This window comes from Notolepis coatsorum, assembly GCF_963971535.1.
Source record: "Notolepis coatsorum genome assembly, chromosome: 3".
Lineage (NCBI taxonomy): Eukaryota > Metazoa > Chordata > Actinopteri > Aulopiformes > Paralepididae > Notolepis > Notolepis coatsorum.
This window is the reverse complement of record NC_140167.1, coordinates 87,825,483-87,852,878: the sequence shown is the minus strand read 5'-3', so window position 1 is coordinate 87,852,878 and position 27,396 is coordinate 87,825,483. Positions and strand designations below refer to the sequence as shown.

Below are 27,396 nucleotides of genomic sequence, written 5' to 3'. Positions count from 1 at the left end.
CCTCCCCTGGCTGTCAGTGACCAAAACAAGGTGCTCTATGGAGCCTGAGAACAACAACAGATGGAGGCCCATAATGTTAATGAAATACTGCTGTAATATGGTGACACATGCCATCTGCTGGGAAGAAAAAAACAAAAAGGTGACCGTACGCGGTGTGAGTGTTAATGTGTTTGTGTGAGAGGTGTGTGCGTGTGTGAGTGTGCATGTGATAGAGAGACACAGATCTTGTGTGTGTGTGTGTGTGTTCGAGCGAGAGTGTGTGTGATAGAGACACAGATTGTGTGTGTGTGTGTGTGTGTGTGTGTTAGAGAGACACATATTGTGTGCGTGTGATAGAGAGACACAGATTGTGTGTGTGTGTGTGTGTGTAGGGTGTGATAAGCCTCTATATGCAGCGGAGCTGCCAGAGGAGAAAACATCCACTGCCATGAATCATATAGATGGATATAACAGCCCACCCACTACCTCACACTGTCACACACACACACATTATTAATGCACAATCATGCGCACGCACACACAAACACACACACGGTACCTAAATGTAGGACAATCTCTAATTTCATTCTGCCCCGGCTCCTTTGAGACGCAATTAAAGCATTAAAAAGCTTTGTGCGCCAGTGGGGCAATTGAGACCATCTACAGCGAATAAATGGGATTCATCACTTCAGGAAATTGCTGCCCCCCCCCCCCCCCCCCCAGAGGAAAAAAAGTAAACCTCATCATCCGTCCAATCCATGTAAAATGTACTCTAAACCACAATGTCTATCTTAAGGAGGATTACAAACCCAGTGCTGTGTCTCTCTCTGCTCTAAAGATCAGTCCACAAAGGCATCAGGAGGGGGGGGGGCTCTGTTTTACATATGCACGCTGAACATCAACATACACATAGTGTACACACACACACACACACACACTGAATGCAACATACAGTGTACACACACACACACACAGGGTATCATCGGAAAACATCCTGCTCAATATAAATCCTGCCGGAGGGGAGCGGCGGTGGGGGGGGGGGGGAGCGGGGGGATTGTATTTCCTGGAGCAGCGTCTGACTGTTTACATCTCGGCTGCAGTGTGTGCGTGTGTGTGGTGTGTGTGTGTGTGTGGGTGGAGGGAGGGAGGGAGGGAGGGGGGGAGGGAGGGGGGGGGCCGAGGCGTTGTAATCAATGACTGGATGTTATCTCACTCCTACTTTCAAATGAATGCAGCAGATCTTCACCGGCGTGAACAGTTGGCCTATTTCTCAACGCCAGGCGGCCGCTCCATAGCAACGGTCCCCACGACGATGATGCAGCCGCACGCCCGCCCTCCCTCCCTCCGTCAGCAGGCAGACACACACACACACACACACACACAGACACACAGACAGACAGACACACAGACAGACACACAGACAGACAGACAGACAGACACACACGCATAGACAGACAGACAGACAGACAGACAGACAGACAGACAGACAGACAGACAGACAGACAGACACACACACAGACACACACACAGACACACACACAGACAGAGACAGACAGACACACAGACACACACAGACACACAGACACACACACAGACACAGACAGAGACAGACAGACACACAGACACACACACACACACACAGACAAAACAGCAGAGCAAAGCACAATAGATGGAGGTACATTGAATACATTGGTATTCAAGGACGTGGAGCTGAATCAGCAGCAGTTCTAGTTTAGCAGCAACAACAGTAATCAAGCCTAGATGTTGCCGGGGCGACCTCCTCTTAAGTCAATCAATCGGTCGGTTTGGTCTCTTAGTCGACCAGAACTTTGTTCGATTAATTGACTTTTTCTTTCTGAATGGGGGGAAAGTGGGAAACACAATTTTAAAATCAACAAATCGATTTTGTCAAGTAAAATCTATGACTATAGGATTATGGGTCTTAGGAAGCATCTCATGTCTGGGGCAGGCTGCCATTTGTAGTGGATTACTCCGGTTGACGAGGTGGATTTTTGGGTTAAAATATGGTTTGACGTTTGAAGTGTGAAAAGCTGCCACATCAACCCTTCCATTTTGTAATGTTAGCGATTTTCAATGCAAATTCAGTGTCATCCTCCAAAAATGGCGACCAGAGCAGCGTCCGTAGCAACCATCCACATTCCCACCCACTTCCCGAGCCCTATTGGTGTGTGTGTACTAGGCCTGTCCCCGACTAAGGATTTGTATAGTCGACTACCGGAATGCAATTGGTCCACTGATGGATACATCTTGATATGTCTAGTGTGAAATCCTCTTTCAGTGCCTCTGTGCCTGTTTTCTTAGGCAGTTAGCCTCGCTGGTATGCGTTCCAGCCTCTTTGCTTTTGGAAAGAATGATTTATAAAAAATATTTATATTTAATTATACTTGCATTCGACTAAGAGGTTGGCAGTCAACTACGGCTCCTTTCGATCGATTAGTCGACTAATAGAGGTCAGCCCTAGTGTGTTGTTTTGCTAGAGTTAAGAAAAAAAGGCATATAAATTCACAGAGTATAAAATCATAACAATAAGACAAGTACGGATAACAATCAATTAAAACGTGTACAACTTGATTGACAATGGTTGGAGATCAAGGTTTTAAACTCTGCAACAGAGGGGAGAATCTCAAGCTCTAAGGACTGTTGGAGTTCATTTCATGAGCTAGGGGGGCATCATAGCAAAATGCGGATTATCCTGTTCCGAGCAAACTGGACCTTAACACATTGGTCGCCAAGAACGAGTTACGCCGTTTTTGCCCGCCATGCGTTGCACACCAAGAACGACTTACGCCGTTTTTGGGATCAATATTTCATTTTTTCGCCATGTCATTCATAATTCATCCAGCCAACCTCCGGACTGCAGTGGGACCCTGTATGAGATTGCAACGCCTCAATACCGCCACCTGATAGATGGTCGGGCGAGTTACACTCTCGCCAAAACCGGAAGTGCCGATCAGTGCGTCGAGGAAATCCCTCCGGCAGTGATATCTTGTTACGTGGCTCCAGACAAACACTATAGTGCATTTGGATCGCTTTCTAAACTTAATAATCAATATGATTTCGGCGTTTATTGCGCACAAACCGGAAATGGATCTAGGAGATCGGCGTCAAATAATTATCCTCCAGTCTCATCGGCAAACAGTAAGAGGACAGTAACGTTATTTTCAGCCCGATTGTTTATTCATTTCACTGCAAACCATCTGATCAATATATCAACCCATACTAAATAAAGCCGTTACTGACGATCAAGGAATTATAAACGACCCCCCCCCCCCCCCCTTTCCTTCACGCATGATGAAGCATAATGTATACAGATCATATACATTTGAATTTTTTTATATAGCGTGTATAGGAAAGAAACGCCAATCGATAATCTATCCTATGCTTCAGGGCCTATAACTACTGTTTTTGGAATTACAGCAGAAAAGATTAAAAACATACTTATATTCTCGACGCTATTAACACAACAATGTATGAATGAAAAAATATAACGTTCCCACATCCTGAACGATAGATAATCGATGTTGAATGGGCCATAGTAATGTCAATATAGCAATAACATTTTAAAAGTTATAGCCCTGCAAAGAAGGTAAACATCTCCATAGGCTTTCAACGGTGGCAGACTGGGTACTTTGATGGGCACAACCCCCGGCGCCCAATGTGTTAAGGACCAGCCAGTCACTAGAACGGGTTCCATTGGTTAAAGAATTCCCTTCCAATAATGATGTAGTATAAGGAGGTAGCTTACCAATAAAGTCCTTAAAAATGTACAAATACCAGTGTTTGTTGCGCCTCTCCATCAGCGAGGACCAACCAACCTTCTCATAAAGGACACAGTGATGAGTGTCGTATCTATCATTAGTGATGAATCTGAGGGCAGTAGTGTTGTCACGATACTGGAATTTCGAACTTCGATACGATACCTTGAAAAGTATCGATATTCGATACCATTTTCGATACCACAGGGGAAAAGGTTCAATCTTAAAATGTAAAAAAAAAATAATAATAATAATTGCTGGTTGATTGTCCTCAGCTTCTCTCTGGTACTATAAGAGGAGATAAATATAACACTTTTAAAACCCTTTGTTTATCTTTAGATCACACATTTAAAAATAACTGTTCATCTCACTTCAATAATTTTTATTGCAGAACATGGTATTTTCTCAAGCAGACAGATGTAAACACTGTAATCTGTGTTCCATGTACCTGACAAACTGAACTGTTTGTATTACAGTCATATTCCGACTTAACTGAATGCACATGTGTGTGTGTGTGTGTGTGTGTGTGTGTGTGTGTGTGTGGACTACTGTAGTGTACAGGTATTGAAATGAACAATGCAACTTCCTTATACCAAAAAAAAATTATTATGAATAATTAAATAGATATTTCGGGAAATGAGTATTGAAACAGTTTTAAATATTCAGAATCGATATGTATCGATTTTTCGATATTTTTGACAACACTAGAGGGCAGAGTCATAGACAGAGTCCAAGGATTTAAGGGTTGAGGCCGCAGCATGCCTAAATATTACATCACCATAGTCCAGGACTGATAAGAAAACTGCTTCGACAACTCTCTTCCTACTAATCATCAAAGGAAAGCTGGTTCTGTTTCTGTATAGGAAGCCAATGTTCTGTTCAACATGGAATTTAAATGAACATTTCTCATCGAGCCACACACCAAGATGTTTATATTCAGTGACTCTCTCAATGCTAGAACCACTTACGGCAGATATGTGTAAACCATCATATTCAATGTTTCTGGCTCTAGAAAACAGCATACATATAGTTTTACTAGCATTAAGAACAAATTTAAGTTTAATAAGAGCTTCCTGGAGGGTAATAAAGGATCTAAATGGCCAATTGTACAGAGTCAGCTATACAATACACAACAGTATCATCTGCAGATCACGTGACGCCGTCGTGTCACGTGAGGTAAAAAAATGGGACGACCAATCAGAGGCCACGTTTCAGGACGCACTAGATGACGCCGACTGGGGAATGTTCAGGAGGAGTAACAGTGACGTCAGCGATTTCACAGACGCTGTGGTGTCATTCATAACAACACTGGCTGATAGTATCGTCCCCACAAAAAAGGCGAGGGTGTTCCCAAACCAGAAACCATGGGTGGACAGTACTATCAGAGCAGCCCTGAACTCTCGCACCACTGCTTATAACCGGGGCAGAGAGTCAGGAAACATGGAAGAGTACAAGACAACAGTCTACACTCTGCGCAAGGCTGTCAAACTTGCTAAGAGGACGTATGCCGACAAGATGGAGGCACAAATGGCACAGAATGACACAAGAGGATTATGGCAGGGACTGAGGGCTATAACTGACTACAAAGTCAGCGCCCCCTCAATGGGGAGCGACGACGCCTCCCTTGCGGACCAGCTCAACACCTTCTACACGCGGTTTGGTGCAAACAGTGGCACTGCTAGCCCAACGGCTAGTGACGTCACTGGTGCGCCGGCTGTTGTGGAGGGGGGGGGCATCCGCGGGGGGGCGGGGACGCTCTCTCATTGACGGTACACAGTGTGAGAAGAGCATTTATGCAGGTGAACACCAGGAAGGCTGCTGGCCCAGATGGAATAACAGGACGCATACTTAAGTCCTGTGCCAACCAGCTAGCCCCTGTGTTCACCGCCATATTTAATCAATCCCTGGCGGAGTCGGTAGTCCCTGCCTGCTTCAAGATGTCTACCATCATCCCTGTACCGAAGAAACCCTCCCCAACATGTCCAAATGACTACAGACCGGTGGCACTCACCTCTGTGGTCATGAAATGTTTTGAGAGGCTGGTCAAGGACCACATTTGTGCCTCCCTCCCCAGTGATATGGACCCTATGCAATTTGCATACAGGACAAACAGGTCCACTGACGACGCGGTCTCCCAGGTACTGCACAGCACCCTCTCCCACCTTGACCGTCAGAAGGGGGGCTATGTGAGACTGTTGTTCATTGACTACAGCTCAGCGTTCAACACCATAGTCCCCACCAGACTGGTGGACAAGCTGATCGAGCTGGGTCTGAGCTCCGCCCTGAGCGCCTGGGTACTGGACTTTCAGAGTGAAAGACCCCAGGCGGTCAGGGTGGGGGGTCAGACCTCCAACACCATCACCCTGAGCATCGGGTCCCCCCAGGGCTGTGTTCTAAGCCCCCTGCTGTACTCACTCTACACACACGACTGTGTGGCCAAGTTCAGCTCCAACTCCATAGTGAAGTTCGCAGACGACACGGTGGTGGTGGGGCTGATCTCGGACAACGACGAGAAGGCCTACCGGGAGGAGGTTGAGGTACTGGAACGCTGGTGCCAGGACAACAGCCTGCTCCTGAACATTGGTAAAACCAAGGAGCTGATCGTGGATTATAGGAGAGGACAGCAGGAGACACACACACCACTGATGATTAACGGGGCTACCGTGGACAGGGTGAGCAGCTTTAAGTACCTGGGGGTCCACATCTCAGAGGATCTGACATGGTCAACACACATAGACACAGTAGTAAAGAAGGCGAAACAGCGCCTCTACCACCTGAGACAGTTAAGGAAGTTCAGAGTATCGGGGAAGATACTCCAGTCCTTCTACTCAGGAGCTGTAGAGAGCATCTTGACCGGAAACATCACTGCCTGGTATGGAAACAGCACGGCACAAGACAAGAAGGCCCTACAGAGAGTGGTGCGCTCAGCCGAGCGTACCACAGGTATTGCACTACCTCCCCTGCAGGTTCTATACAACAAGAGGTGCAAATCCAGAGCCTGCAGGATAATGAAAGACCCTCACCACCCCAATAACAGCCTGTTCCAGCTGCCTGCGAACCCCAGCTACTAGGACAGAGCGGCTTAGGCTCAGCTTCTTCCCCCAGGCCATCAGAGCCCTGAACAATGAACATTGAGTGCCACAGAACACTGAACTATCCACACACAAGCACACATGAACACACACACGACACGCACGCTGTGCACGCTCACACACTAGCAGCCACTTAACACTTTAACATGAGCGGGCACACACTCATGCCGCACACTTATGGCCAAAAGGAAAGGCCACTTTAAATTAGAATAACAGGAACAGTGTATTGCACTACCAAAGCTACCTAGCATGTCCTATATGCTCTGTAAATAACTATGTACAGATACCGAGATGTCACACCATGTTACCTGTTACCTGTTTATTGCACAATGTTGTTTTTTATTGGATTCTATTATATGTTGTAACACTGTATTGCACATCGTTGCGGGCAAGACCACCCGCATTTCATTGTATACTTGTATGCCGTGACAATTAAAACTCTTGACTTGACTTGACTTGACTTGCATACAGATGGGCTTGACAACCATTCAGCAAAGACACAATATCATTAATATAAATAGTGAAGAGGACAGGACCTAGAATTGAACCCTGTGGCACACTTTAGTTATTGATAAAGAAATTTGGGCATAACCCGACTTTACACACCAACGTCTCCCTGACAGATAATCTTGGAACCAATCACATGCATTTCTAATATCCAAACCAATAGTAGGTAAACTTTTTAAGAGTAAATGGTGATCGACTGTATTAAAAGTAGGGATGCACCGAATGGGAAATTCTTGGCCGAAACCGATACCGAAAATAGGAAACAGTTGGCCGAAAACCGAATGCCGAAAGGCCAAAGATTATTAATATAAATATATATATATATATGTTTTTTTTTTGTTCAGCTACCTGATTATGGCAAAAGACATGATTATGGCTAAACTTAACTTAAATAATATTAATAATCACTATTATGGGTCCATAAAATATTTATTCAGCACTTTTGAATGCATACATTAATTCCAGACTGACTGCTGAAAGATTGTACAATTTAAACATTTTCTCTTTGCATACAACAAAATGTGCATTAAAGTCAAGTGCATTTTCTTTTCTCTGTAGGATAACTACAACAAAGTGCATTCAGAACAAAGCCAAGGTGCTTTAAAACTGCATAAAGATCTGCATAAAGACACACACATGAGAGGGAGAATAGCTTATAGCAGACTTAATGATGTTACGTAGTGGCTACTGTCATAATTCACGGCGTTCTAGCCTACATGGAAGGACTGTTGTATTTACTACATCTCCCGTGACTCTTAGCGGCGGCGCGGGGGATGGCGTAGCTTAACACTTTGGATGCCACGCCCGAGATTTCTCAGGTTGAATGCCCATCACGAGAATACTCAGTTTTTTTTTTGTTTTTTTTATTAGCGATCTGAAATCATATTGCATCAAGCGAGTCTACCGTTGGAGATCCAGTCACCCCAGGCGCTCAGATGTGAAAAAAGCGCCCCCTATCGTCTCCCAGATGGTAAATCACCCTTTTGGATTGGACTCAATGAAAGTGAATGGGAAAGGATTTCTGACTCCACATTTTACTTCTCACTGATGTAACCGGGGTCTACCAGAGTTCATTCTGGAGCCTTGGTGCCGCGGCAAATATGTGTTTTACTGTATACACGATGGATCAATCAAATGAGTGATTTTTCCGAATGGCGATCGGAAATTGGAATAAACCATTTGGATACCATCTGATCTCAGGTAAGGAATCTATGTTAACAGTCTTAGGATAATCAGACTCGTTTTCACGGATATATAAGCGTTTCCCCTATATGTGATATGGCTGTTTTGACTGTAAAAGCCATCAGGAAATAAGAGCAGCGATTATCAGCGCGCGGCACGAGCGTGCGTGTGCACACATATACCATCGATTATCTAGCGTTTATTTGAAAACGATTCATAAATAGGCAGACAAATGACAACGTTCTAGAATATTCCAGTAAAAGACGATTATCATAGAATGTGTTGTTTTTTCCACGAAAACGAGTGATTTTCAAAATGCTATCAAACTGAAATGAAGCGATAAAAAAACAATCTGCTTTGACAATGTTGACTGGAAAATGAGTCTTTGATAAGCGATGGGCAGATTAGACACATAGCCATAATTTAAAACATAGATTAGGCGATATTAACGTTAACATTGGAGTGGATTTGGGCATTCAAGGGGGTAAAAAGGAAAACACGGTTTCTCAAAGTGTTAAGAGAGACGAGTGAAAGATGAACGGAAGCGTTGTTAGCTAGCTTAACGCTAACGTTAGTTAAAAAGGTTTTTAACCGCGACAGGCATATAGTAATGGTGAGGATATAAAGCATGTTAAAGACGCATTTATTGGACGTGTTGCTCGCAGAGTTTACATAGAAACAGCGCAACTCGCAAGAGGAGTTATCACAGGCTGTAGAACGCAGGACTGAAGAGCTCACGTTACACGTTGCGCATGTAATGACTGAAGCCGCGTTTTGATTATGTCATCACAACAACACGTTAGGTTACGAACGTAACCCTGTTCTTTGACATTCTGTGATATTTTTTCGGTGCTAAAACCCTTTCGGCCGAAAGCCGAAAGTGCCCTTTTTAACCATTTTCGGCCGATAATTTTCGGTGGCCGAATATTCGGTGCATCCCTAATTAAAAGCTTTTGACAGATCAATAAAGCAGGCAGCACATTGTATGGTTAACACATAAGACTAACCCTTATTAAGCTTATGAGCCCAGAGTATCACGTATTGTATGGTTGACACGTAAGCCTACCCCTCATAAAGCTTATGAGCCAAGAGTATGGCGTATTGTATGGTTAACACGTAAGCCTACCCCCCATAAAGCTTATGAGCCAAGAGTATGGCGTATTGTATGGTTAACACGTAAGCCTACCCCCCATAAAGCTTATGAGCCAAGAGTATGGCATATTGTATGGTTAACACGTAAGCCTACCCCCCATAAAGCTGATGAGCCAAGAGTATGGCGTATTGTATGGTTAACGCGTAAGCCTCATAAAGCCTGTGTTCTCCATCACCTGCCTCGCTGAGCCAGGAGTTGGGTGCTTAAGCCCTCTGCTAAACACATAACCACCAAACAAGATCAGATCCTCCATCTAAGGATAACTTCAACCAAACAATTCCATCTAAATATCCCGGATTAGTGTTTGGAGCAGAGCGTATGTACCCGCTGATCTGAGAGGGACAGGGCTAACGGGCCTGTGGCCAAGCTAACCCCAGCCAACCCCAGCCGACCGGGCCAGCCTCGCTACGTTAGCTGCTCTGTGTGTCTGTGTGTCAGGGGGCTGAGGAGGAATAGGATTGTGTTTTCAGCCGCTCTGGACAGGGGCTTTAGATAGAGCGCGGGGAGAGCCTAATCCTGTTTGGGCCAGGAATTTGATTTTGATTATTATCTCTTGTGGACCAAGCCGGGGCTTACCCCCATTTCTGTAGTGTTATCCCCCCCCCCCCCCCTAGCAGATTTGACCTCGTTAAGATGCTTTAAAGGGGATTATTCTACTTTTATCACTTGGAGTGAAGTGCCCTTGCAAACATAGGCTTGGCCTCCTCCCTCCTCCCTCAACTACCTCCAGCCCCTGAGCAAGGCAGTCAAAACACAAACAAACATGACACTTAAGCCACACCACCCACACACATACATGACACTTAAGCCACACCACCCACACACACACATGACACTTAAGCCACACCACCCACACACATACATGACACTTAAGCCACACCACCCACACACACACACGACACTTAAGCCATACCACCCACACACATACATGACTAGGGATGCCCCCCGAAAACCCGGTTCTAAACGGGAACGATACTAAATTAGAAAAAAACTGAGTATTGATAAGCTCCGACGTTATCGGGTTTGCTATCGGTACTCGAGAAATTGTAGAGTTTTTTTTCGAGGAATTTAAACGTTGCAAACTAATCTTGTTGGCCGTTCTCTATATCTTTCCTCCCTCCGTCTCTCTCCGTCTGCACGAGGAGCGGGGCTGTTAGTTACACACACACTCGGCTCACACTCACACATACGGGTACTTGAGGTGCTGTCCGTGCTAAAGCAGCACACAGACAGCTCATCATAGCGGAGAGAACGAAACGTTCAAAAAAAGCATGCGTGACGCAACCTGTGTAACATTAAGTTACACTGCTCTCTTAACGTTAGCAAGCTAAGCATGCATAGCGTGACGTGTGTAACATTAACTTACACTGCTATCTTAACGTTAGCAAGCTAAGCATGCATAGCGCGACGTGTGTAACGTTAAGTTACACTGCTATCTTAACATTAGCAAGCTAAGCATGCATAGTGCGACCCGTGTAACGTTAATTAACTTGTGTTCCGCGGGGAAAGACCTTTCATCACTGCATACAACTTGGTTTAATCCAAACGTCTAGGGATGCCCCGGTCGATATTCAGTATAAATATGAGATCGGTGAATTCCGATAAAATGCTTTATTTTCGCCGATCGTGAAAACCGATCGATGACACGTGTGGAAAACATGATCCAATTCTCAGCGGAGTTCTCACTCGCTGTCTCTCTTGCTCACAGCTGCCCCTCCCCCTCCCAGACCCATGTCAACAAATGCTCCGGCAGAGTCGAGTGCACCTTGAGTGATACTAGCTAACGTTACTGTTTAAACAAAATTACCCAGTCAACTATTCACTTTAGTTTAATACATGAGGCATTGTCTAACGATATCTAGCTGGCTAGCTACTGATAGCTCCTGATATCAACGTCTGATATCATCATTTTGGCAATAGTTTTCGCAGTAGTTGGCTAGTGTTGGCTAACTAGCCATCGTTGTTCCGTGAGCTAACATTAGCTACCTAGCTAACGTTACTGTTTAAACAAAATGACCCAGTCAACTATTCACTTTAGTTTAATACATGAGGCATTGTCTAACGTTATCTAGCTGGCTAGCAGTAGCTACAGATAGCTCCTGATATCAATGTCTTATAACATCATTCGTTTTTGCAGCTAATTAGCTATCGTGTTTCATAGCTGTAACTTAACACTGAGAACATCTTATAAGTTTCAGTGCATAGGAAAATACTTTGACTATAATGGTCAGAAGTAGATTAACTTAGATACTGTTATGCTCACTTTACTTAATTTCTAAGATTTAGACCTACAGTATAATACTGCCAGCTGCTATAAGAAAACCAAAAACGATCGGTATTGGCTAGGGATGGGTACCGAATTCGGTACTTTTGAGGTACCGAACCGAAACACGTCGGTACTACCGAGTATCGAATCAAGTGAGAAAAAAAAAAAAAAAAAAAAAAATTATTTATTTTTTTACTTTTTTCTTTTCATGTCAACGTTCACACGCACAATATATGCTTACCTAGGATTTGACTTGATTCAACAACAAAGCAGTCGGAGCAATGACAAGCCGAAAACTGTCGAAATTGTAGTTATTTGAAGTTTTGATTTTTTTTTACGACTGAGGTAGGTAAATTAAATTTCTTGAGACTAAAGTACCGAAAAAAGGTACCGTTGGGTACCGGTATCGATTCACAGGTACCGGTACCGGTACCGGTATCGGTTCAAATGTGAAAGGTACCCATCCCTAGTATTGGCAGTGTATCGGCCGATATGACTCAGACGATCGGTGATCGGTGGCAAAAAACGTGATTGGGGCATCCCTACAAACGTCCATTCAGAAACTTTGTATTATGAAATTATTCTGGGATGTCTGACTATTTCCCTATGCCTTGTTTGGTGCGAGTTCAGCTGACACTGTTGACACGCTCACGCACACACACACACACACACACACACACACACACACACTATTGAACAGTTTTTAACAGCTGGGTATTGGGTGGGATATTCTGATTTAAGAACTTTCTAAATAAAATAGAAAGTCCCAAAATAGTTAATTTATCTGACTGCTTGTATTAATTGATAAAAAAGTAGCCATGTGCAGTAATAGTTATATAAAAGAATAATAAAGCAATGTCATCATTCATTTATTTATTGTCACACAGAGCAGAAGAATTTTGCCAAAACAATATAGTATCCAGCTGCAGAACGGCAGACCAGCCACAATCTCAGACCCAAATGCATTTTTCCTTTGATTTAATTATACATCAAATGATTTATGTCAAGGATTGCAATGCCTCGCTTGAATGAAGTTAACTTTTCACCTGGATAACGTCAATATTCAGGGTGAATGTAATGTGAGAAATTGGGATTAAAAAAAAAAAAAAAAAACATTTATTTTTATTTTTTTAATACTTTTTTTTTATCGGATCGGTTAAGATCGGTATCGGTAGATACTAGGGGTGGGACGGTTCACAAAACCCACGGTTCGGTACGTACCTCGTTTTGTGGTCACGGTTTTCGGTTCGGTATTGTTTTTTTTATAAAAAAAATAATAATGTAACTCCAAAAATACCAGATTCAGCATAAAATATATATAGCCTAAAAATAATCCAACTTTTCAGTTATTCTCAAGGACGTAGTCATGCAAAAACTGAAAGAATGAGGCAGTTTGACATCAGGCACATCGTTTTACCATGAGGAGGAAGTGTTTACAGCCTTAAATAATGTTTGGCACACAAAGACCGAACTGACATACATCAAACTAACACACACACACACACACACACTGTACTGTTTAAAAACAACACTGCTCTGTTCATTCTATTTTTAAAATACGTACATTATCTGTCTACATTTATTTAGACTAACATTATTTAAATATTGAGTGCAACTGTCTGTGGTGGATTACGTAATTCTGTGAGTTGGCGCGGGTCCCCACGGACATTTTAGCGTGTGGGACCATCAGTTTAGGAGGAGTTCATAACATCAACAAGCAGCACGAAAGCAGCAATAGTCCCGGTTGGAGTTAGTAAAACACAGTTGTATGTTAGCCTTCTTGGATGTTGAATAAACGCCTATCATTGTCTTTAAACACCCCGCCTCTCATTTCCTCCTCTGCTAGCTAGTAGCTACGGTAACATTTCGTTGACTATTAGCTGGGGCTAGTGCTACCATAGTTAAAACGTGCGTCGTGTTGTACAAACTGCTAACGCTATGGCAAGATGTGTGTAGGCCTATGTAATGTTAATGGCTATGTTTTTATAGTCGTAATGAAGACTGATTTATATTGTGCTTGCCATTTTTACACAAAAATAATCAAAAAGAACCGATAAGAGTATCGAACCGTTAAGCAGTATCGATAAAAGTAGTAGTATCGATAAACTCCTAACACTGATAAAATGACACTTAAGCCACACCATCCCACATGACACTGAAGCCACACCACCCCACACACACACATGACACTGAAGCCACACCACCCCACACACACACACGACACTGAAGCCACACCACCCCACACACACATGACACTGAAGCCACACCACCCCACACACACACACAACACTGAAGCCACACCACCCCACACACACACACATGACACTGAAGCCACACCACCCCACACATGACACTGAAGCTACACCACCCCCCCCCACACACATGACACTGAAGCCACACCACCCCACACACACACACACACATGACACTGAAGCCACACCACCCCACACATGACACTGAAGCTACACCACCCCCCCCACACACACACACGACACTGAAGCCACACCACCCCACACACACATGACACTGAAGCCACACCACCCCACACATGACACTGAAGCTACACCACCCCCCCCACACACACACACATGACACTGAAGCTACACCACCCCCCCCCCACACACACACACATGACACTGAAGCCACACCACCCCACACACATGACACTGAAGCCACACCACCCCACACACACACACATGTCACTGAAGCTACACCACCCCCCCCCCACACATGACACTGAAGCTACACTGCCCCCCCCCACACACACACATGACACTGAAGCTACACCACCCCCCCCACACACACACACATGACACTGAAGCCACACCACCCCACACACACACATGACACTGAAGCTACACCACCCCACACACATGACACTGAAGCCACACCACCACCCCCCCCCCCACACACACACATGACACTGAAGCCACACCACCCCACACATGACACTGAAGCCCCAGACTTATAGCAGACTTAATGATTTTACAATATTTTTGCTAATGAAGTGAAATATTTATCATCAACTATCCAGTTAGTTTTTATAATGTAACTTTTGGCTACTTCATTGATCATCATCATCATTGAACATACAGAGAGAAAGAGAGAGGGAGAGAGAGAAAGAGAGAGGGAGAGAGAGACAGGCTCAGCCCCCCCCCCCCTTGATGGGCATACAGTAATGACGAGGGTATAAAGCATGTTAGGCGCATTTATTGGACCCGTTGCTCGTGGAGTTTACATAGAAACAGCGTGACTCGCAAGAGGAGTTATCACAGGCTGTAGAACACAGGGCTGAAGAGCCCATAGCTTCTAACATGTAAGGTGGGGGTATCAGGCTCAGCCCCTCCCGTCCAGCTGGAGTGAAACACGGAAGTTATCAAATGCAAGCGAAACACGCAGTATGACTGTAGAGTCCTGGCTCTACGCAGAATCACGAATAGTGGTTTAAGAGAAGTTATTTATATTTTGAACGTGATTCACTGCGCATTAGTTAGATTACACGCTGCGCATGTTATGACTTTGAACGTCTGCCATTTCCACCACAAAAGGCACGCTATACAATTAATACGATGCATCGATCATGATTATGCAAATCGACGAAATTTCATAGTCGATGACGTCGACATGGTTGACGAATCGTTGACAGCCCTAGACTGAAGCCACACCACACCACACATCAGCTTTTCTGTAAGTGTTATTTATGAATGTGTGAAGACCGTCTGTATTACACACAGAGAGGGAACTGTCTGACCACTTTCAAACTAAGGGTGCTTTCTCACACGATTGCCCCAAAAGTAGTGTACTGAGAGAACGCTGCGTTCCGTCCCGAAGCGGATCAGCGTCCCCGGGCACGGAACGATTTGCAAATGTGAGCACAACTGTAACAAAACACGGAAGAGGCTTGCTGTAACAATTGCTTCCGTCTGAGTTTTAAGGAGGAGGGTGCTAACCTGCTTGCCCAGAATAGTTATATTCATACTTCAATTAAAAAATATTAGTTAGGTCCGCTTGGGATTGTGAGTCTGAAAACCTGCTCCAACGAGGGAAGCTGATTCAATTTCAGCCAAGAGCTTACGTCTCCCTTGCCCTCTCAATACCACCTTAACAGCGCCGTTATAGTTATAGTACCGTGTTGATTCATTGCGTAATTTGAGTTGTTATACTATAACGCTAACGTTACAAACCCCTATTTCCACTGCCGAGTTACGATGACTGCTACAGCCACTTAATGTTATGCACGTTTATAGTAGTTGATTCATTGCGTAATTTTGGAGTTGTTATACTTATAACGCTAACGTTACAAACCCCTATTTCCACTGCCGAGTTACGATGACTGCTCCATCCACTTCGTTATGCGTGTGTAACTCTGCCGCAGTCTTAAAAAGCTTTGGATATAAAAAATATCCGCTTATTGTTGCGTCATCTGCGTTATAGGTTGTATATATACCTTAGGTTGTATATTACTGGATTGTCAGACACCGCAAGAATCAGCCTCTCCTCTGCCATGATTAGATTCCCACAATGTAGCCTCAGAGAGACATCCCCGGTTATTCTACGAAAGAGTGAGGACGCGTGGGCGGAAGTGGCAGTTTTTCAAAATAAAATACCCGGAAGACAAATGAAAATAAAATACATTTCCTTTTCACATCGGGGTGTCGCTCCCTCAAATGTGTTCGGGACGCAGCGAGATTGGTAGTGAGGAAGCTGGCCAGCGGGGGAGTGGGGAGTGGGGACTATCGTTCTCGAGGACGGAACGGAGGCAACCGTTCCTAATGAGAAAACGCCCCAAGTACAGAATAAAAAATACTTCCAAATAAACGTAAATAATAAAAAAAATAATAATAATCCTTTCTGAATAACGTTGGGCATACCGTAAACAAACTGCACCGTGCGGAGTTCCAACCAAGGGTGCATTGCAGTTGACATTTCCGACAGGCATTTTCCGAAGTTCATGATTCGAAACGTATACCGTCGGCGCCTACTGTCTGAACGTAATATTAGTGGTTTTGACACCGCAACTAGGGGTGCACCGATATGAAAATTGGCCACCGATACCGATACCGATTGTTCAACTAACACAATCGGCCGATACCGATACCGATACCGATAATTGTGGCAAAAAATAAGTATTTATAATTTTTTTTAATATTTTTTTTAATATTTTTTTTTAATTTTTTTTTAATTTTTTTAATGAAACTACTGTATATTTGTATGTGTGTTTGTATTTGTAGGCCTCTTTACTTACTTAAAAAAGGAAACATCAAGAAATATGTTTATGGTATCACTGATCCCTCTCCCAGTATCGTCTGGCGGCCTGCAGAGGGATACTATTTTCTCAACCAGAGCTTTCAACCAATGCAATGGAACCATTCTGGCGGCCTGCAGCGGGATACTATTCTCTCAACCAGAGCTTTCAACCAATGCAATGGAACCATTTTGATTGACAGTCGATTCGGCCAATTACGCCACACCGCTAGCACCCACCTCCTGCTTACCACCAAGCGTTTATTCATTTTTCTACTTCGGGGCATGCCGCCATTGATCTGCTTGTGAGAATGCGAGTCAAACTCAGAACCACAACAAGCTAATAAGTTAGCTGCCCGGCAGTGCCCGCCGACCAGCGCGCTCCACAGGATGGCCAAACGAGACACAATGATTTTACTGCAACAAATGTTATAATAAAACAAAGCCTTTCTATAAATTTGTCTGGTTGAAAACTTTATTAACAGATTGCAGAATGTGTAGTTGGGTACGGAATGAGCAACGGAATGTAACCGAGCTATGCACGGCTTGCTTGCTATCTTCGGGTAAATACTATGCTGATGTAATTGAATGTGTAACTAACTATAATAACGTTAATGCCACAAAACGAATGTTTGTGTCATTTTAACAGCAGATACTTTCTTAAATGCCATCCTCCCGACAGAGCGGTGTTGATGGGGAGCTCTGATGGATTCGCTTGGTTGTGTTATTACATTAGCATTGAACAGCTAACCGAAAGCTAGGGTTAACTAATGTTAAAGGTTTAGCCATAACGTTACGTTGGCTAAAGTTGGGGCTATTCTTAATCCAGTAATAATGGCTGCAGACCTGCAAGCAAAGTACAGCAAGTTGGCAAAGGAGTATTCCAACGTAAATCACATTTTCACCAGTAACGTTAGTCGTCTGCCTCCCGGCTATGAACGGACTCGGAGTAATGCCTTGCTGCTATGGGTAATAATAATATGCTGATGTTATTGTCCGTGTAACACTAACTATATAACGTTAACGCCACAAAACGAATGCCTTGTTAATCATAAATAGTAACTTTGATGCAGTAGCTTGTGTGTGTGTGGGGCGGACGGCGGGCGTTGTGCAGGTAGGTCGCGAATGAACTTTTTTTTTTTTTGCCTTTTGACGCTACACAAATGGATGGTTAGTTATCGGCGACTGCTATCGGCACATTTGAGCTTATCGGCCGATAGGCCGATAGCAGTCAACAAGGCACTTATCGGCCGATACCGATACCCGACCGATATATCGGTGCACCCCTAACCGCAACGTTTTCAAACCGCGGTAACCCGTGAAACCGGTAACCACACACACACACACACATACATACATGACACTGAAGCCACACCATCCCCCACACACACGCACATCTGACACAAGGTGGGGGGCAGACATGCTACCACACACAACACACGAACACAGGAAAAGTGTGCAGAGACTGCAAAGCCAAAGGAAATGGGCAATTTGTCAGGAGTGTGAAAAAAGCGGTGAGGGTTTGAAAACCATGGCTGAGATTAAAGCTGCTGAAGGGGCCGTGAGATTACACCCAGGACGGCTGTGATGGATGCCTGGTTGTAAAAACCAAGGTTATTACTTACAAGGGTCCGGGAGGGAGGCAGGGAGGGAGGGAAGATTACTCCCAAGGTCCAGAAACAAATAAGTGGACAATGAACGGAGAAAGATGGCATTTCCCAGACTGCCGCTGACAGGCAGCTACTTCCTCTGGTAACCTCGCCTTCATCCACTCTACTACGGTACTATCATACCCTCTCTTTGTGTACAGTGGGGCTAGAATGTACTACACCGTGTGTGAAAAGGTGACTTTTCTGAACAAAGGCTCCCAACTACCTTGTGAGCCTCCCCTCCCCCCCAGACACACACTGAGGGAGGGAGGGAGGCCTTCCGTAGTGCACGGTGGATCCTCCGCAGGGATGATGAGGCTCATGTTGTTCCAGCCAGAGCTGCTCTCAGGCAGGCAGGCAGGCAGGCAGGCAGGCAGGCAGGCAGGCAGGCAGGCAGGCAGGCAGGCAGGGAGGCAGGCAGGCAGGCAGGAAGGCAGGCAGGCAGGCAGGCAGGCAGGCAGGCAGGCAGGCAGGCAGGCAGGCAGGGAGGGAGGCAGGCAGGCAGGGAGGGAGGCAGGGAGGGAGGGAGGCAGGCAGGGAGGGAGGCAGGGAGGGAGGCAGGGAGGGAGGCAGGGAGGGAGGGAGGCAGGCAGGCAGGGAGGGAGGCAGGGAGGGAGGGAGGCAGGCAGGCAGGCAGGCAGGCAGGCAGGCAGGCAGGCAGGCAGGCAGGGAGGCAGGCAGGCAGGGAGGCAGGCAGGGAGGCAGGCAGGGAGGCAGGCAGGCAGGCAGGCAGGGAGGCAGGCAGGCAGGGAGGCAGGCAGGCAGGCAGGCAGGCAGGCAGGCAGGCAGGCAGGCAGGCAGGCAGGCAGGGAGGCAGGCAGGCAGGCAGGCAGGCAGGCAGGGAGGCAGGCAGGCAGGCAGGCAGGGAGGCAGGCAGGCAGGGAGGGAGCAGCAGCACCCCGTGTCCTGGCAGCGCTGGGGGCCTAGACTAGGCAAATCAAACAGCCCCCCACCGAGCCGCTTTGTTCCAGCCCAGCGCCCCACTCCACTCCACTCTGGGGTATGGCCCCCCCCCCCCCCCCCCCAGAGAATGCCACTCCTGAATACTGATGCAGCCAGTGCACATCCCCCTCCCCCTGCTCACACACTCTTCTTGTGTTCCTCTCTGTGGCACAGCTTCCTCCACGAATACATGTGCATGATGTAACACAACAGGACATGCTCCACTAATACATGTAACACAACAGGACATGCTCCACTAATACATGTAACACAACAGGACATGCTCCACTAATACATGTAACACAACAGGACATGCTCCACTAATACATGTAACACAACAGGACATGCTCCACTAATACATGTAACACAACAGGACATGCTCCACTAATACATGTAACACATGACACAACAGGACATGCTCCACTAATACATGTAACACAACAGGACATGCTCCACTAATACATGTAACACATGACACAACAGGACATGCTCCACTAATACATGTAACACATGACATGCTCCACTAATACATGTAACACATGACACAACAGGACATGCTCCACTAATACATGTAACACATGACACAACAGGACATGCTCCACTAATACATGTAACACAACAGGACATGCTCCACTAATACATGTAACACATGACATGCTCCACTAATACATGTAACACATGAGACACAACAGGACATGCTCCACTAATACATGTAACACATGAGACACAACAGGACATGCTCCACTAATACATGTAACACATAACAGGACATGCTCCACTAATACATGTAACACATGACATGCTCCACTAATACATGTAACACATGAGACACAACAGGACATGCTCCACTAATACATGTAACACATGACATGCTCCACTAATACATGTAACACATGAGACACAACAGGACATGCTCCACTAATACATGTAACACATGACACAACAGGACATGCTCCACTAATACATGTAACACATGACATGCTCCACTAATACATGTAACACATGAGACACAACAGGACATGCTCCACTAATACATGTAACACATGTAACACATAACAGGACATGCTCCACTAATACATGTAACACATGTAACACATAACAGGACATGCTCCACTAATACATGTAACACATGTAACACATAACAGGACATGCTCCACTAATACATGTAACACATAACAGGACATGCTCCACTAATACATGTAACACATGAGACACAACAGGACATGCTCCACTAATACATGTAACACATGACATGCTCCACTAATACATGTAACACATGACAACAGGACATGCTCCACTAATACATGTAACACATGACACAACAGGACATGCTCCACTAATACATGTAACACATGACAACAGGACATGCTCCACTACTACATGTAACACATGACAACAGGACATGCTCCACTAATACATGTAACACATGACAACAGGACATGCTCCACTACTACATGTAACACATGACACAACAGGACATGCTCCACTAATACATGTAACACATGACAACAGGACATGCTCCACTAATACATGTAACACATGACACAACAGGACATGCTCCACTAATACATGTAACACATGACACAACAGGACATGCTCCACTAATACATGTAACACAACAGGACATGCTCCACTAATACATGTAACACATGACATGCTCCACTAATACATGTAACACATGAGACACAACAGGACATGCTCCACTAATACATGTAACACATGAGACACAACAGGACATGCTCCACTAATACATGTAACACATAACAGGACATGCTCCACTAATACATGTAACACATGACATGCTCCACTAATACATGTAACACATGAGACACAACAGGACATGCTCCACTAATACATGTAACACATGACATGCTCCACTAATACATGTAACACATGAGACACAACAGGACATGCTCCACTAATACATGTAACACATGACACAACAGGACATGCTCCACTAATACATGTAACACATGACATGCTCCACTAATACATGTAACACATGAGACACAACAGGACATGCTCCACTAATACATGTAACACATGTAACACATAACAGGACATGCTCCACTAATACATGTAACACATGTAACACATAACAGGACATGCTCCACTAATACATGTAACACATGTAACACATAACAGGACATGCTCCACTAATACATGTAACACATAACAGGACATGCTCCACTAATACATGTAACACATGAGACACAACAGGACATGCTCCACTAATACATGTAACACATGACATGCTCCACTAATACATGTAACACATGACAACAGGACATGCTCCACTAATACATGTAACACATGACACAACAGGACATGCTCCACTAATACATGTAACACATGACAACAGGACATGCTCCACTACTACATGTAACACATGACAACAGGACATGCTCCACTAATACATGTAACACATGACAACAGGACATGCTCCACTACTACATGTAACACATGACACAACAGGACATGCTCCACTAATACATGTAACACATGACAACAGGACATGCTCCACTAATACATGTAACACATGACACAACAGGACATGCTCCACTAATACATGTAACACATGACAACAGGACATGCTCCACTACTACATGTAACACATGACACAACAGGACATGCTCCACTAATACATGTAACACATGACAACAGGACATGCTCCACTAATACATGTAACACATGAGACACAACAGGACATGCTCCACTAATACATGTAACACATAACAGGACATGCTCCACTAATACATGTAACACATGAGACCAAGACATGCTCCACTAATACATGTAACACATGACACAACAGGACATGCTCCACTAATACATGTAACACATGACACAACAGGACATGCTCCACTAATACATGTAACACATGACACAACAGGACATGCTCCACTAATACATGTAACACATGACACAACAGGACATGCTCCACTAATACATGTAACACAACAGGACATGCTCCACTAATACATGTAACACATGACACAACAGGACATGCTCCACTAATACATGTAACACATGAGACAACAGGACATGCTCCACTAACACATGTAACACAGCAGGACATGCTCCACTAATACATGTAACACATGACACAACAGGATATCCTCCACTAATACATGTAACACATGAGACAACAGGACATGCTCCACTAATACATGTAACACATGAGACAACAGGACATGCTCCACTAATACATGTAACACATGACACAACAGGACATCCCTCACAAACAAAGCAGTCAATAATTTATGAATTTGCAAAACGACAGCGTGTTTACATTCCACGCTCATATAAACATCCAGGACACACACACAGACTTGTCCAAAAATAAGGTGGAAAACTGTTTTTCTTTCCAATATAAATCACTGTAGTGAACGCGATGCAGTAGTTATTTATAAGGACAGAGCAGCCAAAGGACAAAAGAAAAATACTTACTGTAGGATTCGCTTTGTAAATCCTTTCCTTGATCGTTCCTGAACAAATCCCCACCTTGTACAATAAGACCCACCCAGTGATGTTGAGCGACAGGTGTCTGTTTACTCTGACGGTTTACAGGAAACGTTCCGTCTTGTTGCGCTAATTTAATTTAAACTGGGTGAGATGATGAGAGAGGCCTCAGGCTACAGCAAGCAGTAAAGGTGCAGTCCGCTACAATCTCAACAAGTAGGACTAAAATAAAGATAAATGCATCTTTCTTCATTCTTTAACAACATAACGTGCACCAGCACTTGCGCAAGTCACGGTAATTTGCGAGCGTCTAGTGGCTGCATTTTTCGCCAAACATATAATATACCGTTCGAAAGATCCATTTGTTGCCGTTCAAACGCCACCTCACTCACAAATCCGTGCCTCGGTTCTCGAGTTACATGACGATATGTCAGGTGAGTGTCTTTTTACGCGCCACGTGTCAGATGACCACCCCGGACTCCAGACGCTCCAGACATGCCAATCATCCGCTGATGTGTTGTAGCCAGCGAGTGTACGTTTCCAACGATACCCTGCATGGGGGGGGGGGGGGGGGGGGGTGCGAATAAGGGAACTAGGTGAAAGTTGATGAGCAAAAACCAGAAGTGATTCACACTTCAGAACACACACCGGTGGATGAGGAAATGGATTTTGGAAAGCTTTTGTCGGTTTTACTGGGACGTCTCTCAAGGACCCATTTCTGAACAGATTTTTATAAAACTTGGACCTGTACTACATGTTTTCCAGCGTATACCTCTATGCTGGAATATTGGAATATGGAATCTGGCAACCACTACAGAAAATGTGCGTACACAAGTTCAAGTTCAACTCAAGTGCAGACCTCTGTTACTCCATTTCATTAGTATAGCACTAAAAGTGATTCTCCTTTTTTGCATTAGTAACGTCAGAATGTTATCTTTCAAAAGAGACCAGGCTCATCCATGTGCTATAAGTATAAAGCTAAGCTTTGCAAGAAAAGTATGCAGTCCTCAAGTTCAAGTAAAAATAAATCGCCACTTTTGTGGGTGCCCGTTAAGAGGTTAATTCACCACGAAAAAGGACAAATTTTGTGTGTTTTTTTGGGAACATTCTTTGTCTGTTGCTGATAGGATGGAATTAAAAGCTGGAAGAGCTGCAGCATAGCTGGCCGCCCAGCAAAACACAACTGGGTTGATCCGTGGTCCAGTGGATGAGATGTTGGTCAGGATCAACCAGAGAACAACCAGAATCTCTCCTTTAGTTGGCCTGTTGCTGTAGCCTGACGCTGTTCCACTGTCTGTGACTACAGTCGGATGCTGCTGTTCCACTGTGACTACAGTCTGATGCTGTTCCACTGTGACTACAGTCTGATGCTGTTCCACTGTGACTACAGTCTGATGCTGCTGTTGTTCCACTGTGACTACAGTCTGATGCTGTTGTTCCACTGTGACTACAGTCTGATGCTGTTGTTCCACTGTGACTACAGTCTGATGCTGTTGTTCCACTGTGACTACAGTCTGATGCTGCTGTTCCACTGTGACTACAGTCTGATGCTGTTGTTCCACTGTGACTACAGTCTGATGCTGCTGTTCCACTGTGACTACAGTCTGATGCTGTTGTTCCACTGTGACTACAGTCTGATGCTGCTGTTGTTCCACTGTGACTACAGTCTGATGCTGCTGTTGTTCCACTGTGACTACAGTCTGATGCTGCTGCTGTTCCACTGTGACTACAGTCTGATGCTGCTGTTCCACTGTGACTACAGTCTGATGCTGCTGCTGTTCCACTGTGACTACAGTCTGCTGCTGTTCCACTGTGACTACAGTCTGCTGCTGTTCCACTGTGACTACAGTCTGATGCTGTTGTTCCACTGTGACTACAGTCTGATGCTGTTGTTCCACTGTGACTACAGTTTGATGCTGTTGTTCCACTGTGACTACAGTCTGCTGCTGTTGTTCCACTGTGACTACAGTCTGATGCTGCTGTTGTTCCACTGTGACTACAGTCTGATGCTGTTGTTCCACTGTGACTACAGTCTGATGCTGCTGTTGTTCCACTGTGACTACAGTCCAGGACATGAGCAGGAGCTGTAGCTCACTTTGTTTTGGCATCTTGTCGACCCAGGAGGAGCTCTGGTTCACCAGCCAGACCTCACAATGAACTGAAAGGAAGGGGAAGAAGCTTGTGTGTGTGTGTGTGTGTGTGTGTGTGTGCGTGTAAGTGTGTGTCTGTGTGTAAGTGTGCCTCTGCTGCCTACTTGAGTGCGTGTTCCTGAAAGGGGGGCTTGGCCAGTGCCCCCCCCCCGCCCCCCCACTCAAACCCCAGAACATTCTGACAATCGCCAGTGTAGCCCTCCACAAAAATCAATATCACCTGTGACCCGTGGCCTCAACTCTGCCCCTCGAGAGCGGGGGCCCCCTGCTGGGCGGGGGGCTTCGTTTGTCATGCTAATGAGTTGGCCTGCCCCTAACGACCCAGACATCTGCTGGCCTGTGTGTGTGTGTGTCAAGCCCCACATTCAATTTGTTCCCTAGATACAAAAAGCAGATAAGAGCCTTGAGGCCAGTAAGGATGTTTGCGTGTGTGTGTGTGTGTGTGTGTGTGTGTGTGCATGTGTTGGCATGATGCATGCATCATTGTGTGTGTCCTTGTTGTTGAGGTTGAAAACAGTACATACTGGTGCAATCAGTATTACAATGAAAAGTGTACTGTGTGTGTGTGTGTATGGATGTGTGTGCGTGTAAGCTACATGCCTGGCTCTGCCTGTGTGTGTGGTGTGTGTGTGTGTGTGTGTGTGTGTGTGTGTGTGTGTGTGTGTGTGTGTGTGTGTGTGTGTGTGTGTGTGTGTGTGTGTGTGTGTGTGTAGCAGAGCGACTGAGGGTGGGAGGGAGTTTGTTTAATGGGCGAGACAGGGGGGACCGTGGGGATAAAGCCCCCAGCTGGAGGCTTTAGAGGGAAGGCTGGGGGCTGTTCTGTTAATTCAAGTGGGCTTAATAATGCCTGTGCACCCTCTGCCCCCGACCCTCCCACCACCACACCAGATCTGGGAGGAAACGCATGATGAAAGGGGAGACGAGGCGTGTGCACAGTGCCCGTGCACGTGTGTACAACCTGTGGCCCTTGCAGCAATGCAGGCCGCGTTTGCCTGCATAGTCCTTGAGCAAGGCAGGGTGGCACCAGCTTTTGGCAACATGACGCTTTTTTAATTGTTTTGCTCCACTTTCACACCATAGCTTTGTTGAAGCTGCACTAGGATTAATCAACATCCAAAACAATATGGTAAACGCCATCAACTGGGTCAGACAGACTACTATCAAATGAGGCTTTCCCCTCTCATACCAGTGAACTGTACTACTAGGCCACTGGAGTGAATTAGAAAATTACAAAGCATAGATTTTTACTAAACATAGACTTAATCTCTAACTTGGGAAATCTACCTGCAATAGCCATAATCATTATGGCCATCATCATAATATAGCTAGGTTTAGCTGTGTTGGACCACAACTAGGGGTGGGACGATACATCGATGTAATTATCAATGATCCAATAGGATCGATGCAACGTAAAAAGATCGGTTCGTATCGATACTCTTATTTCCAAAATTCTGTGGCAATTCTCATTTCACACTTTCTGCGCCAGCGGTTGAGCGCCAAACCCAGAGATTTCTCGGGTTTATCGTTTTTTTTCTTTTATTCATTACAGGCTCACGGACCTCTGTGTTACCATAGGAAATCATTCTGAGATCCCGAGAGTGCAATACCGGCCGCATCCTGCTAGGTGGCAGTATCCCCCACCCAGGGAACAAAATAAGCACCTGCCAAATGCCAATGGCGTGTAGATTTCATCTTTGGCTGGTAAATTACAGAGGCTACTCAGCCACTCTGGTGTGTAAAATAATTGGGAGCCATATGAGCATATTAGAATATTATATCAGGGCTATACAGTGCAAGCATTTCACTCGCATTTGCCTCTAAAAATTGATTTGTGCGAACCGGAAAAATCATTTAGGAGCACAGTGTGTCCTAGTAGTCTTGCGTAGTGGGCGCGTCAACTGCGCAATTGTCATTTCATAATAGACACGGAGCAGCGTGGATCAGCTCTGTAACAACTCATCTCGAGTCACGCTGCTTCTATAATGTGCAACGAA

The 27,396-nt window shown here is 45.1% G+C and overlaps 1 protein-coding gene across 2 annotated transcripts in view; it reads right to left on the bottom strand.

Moving 5' to 3' along the window:
• The window catches only part of tle5 (TLE family member 5, transcriptional modulator), a 96,237-nt gene that overhangs the window by 51,959 nt on the left and 16,882 nt on the right, over positions 1-27,396 (bottom strand). The window lies entirely within an intron of this gene.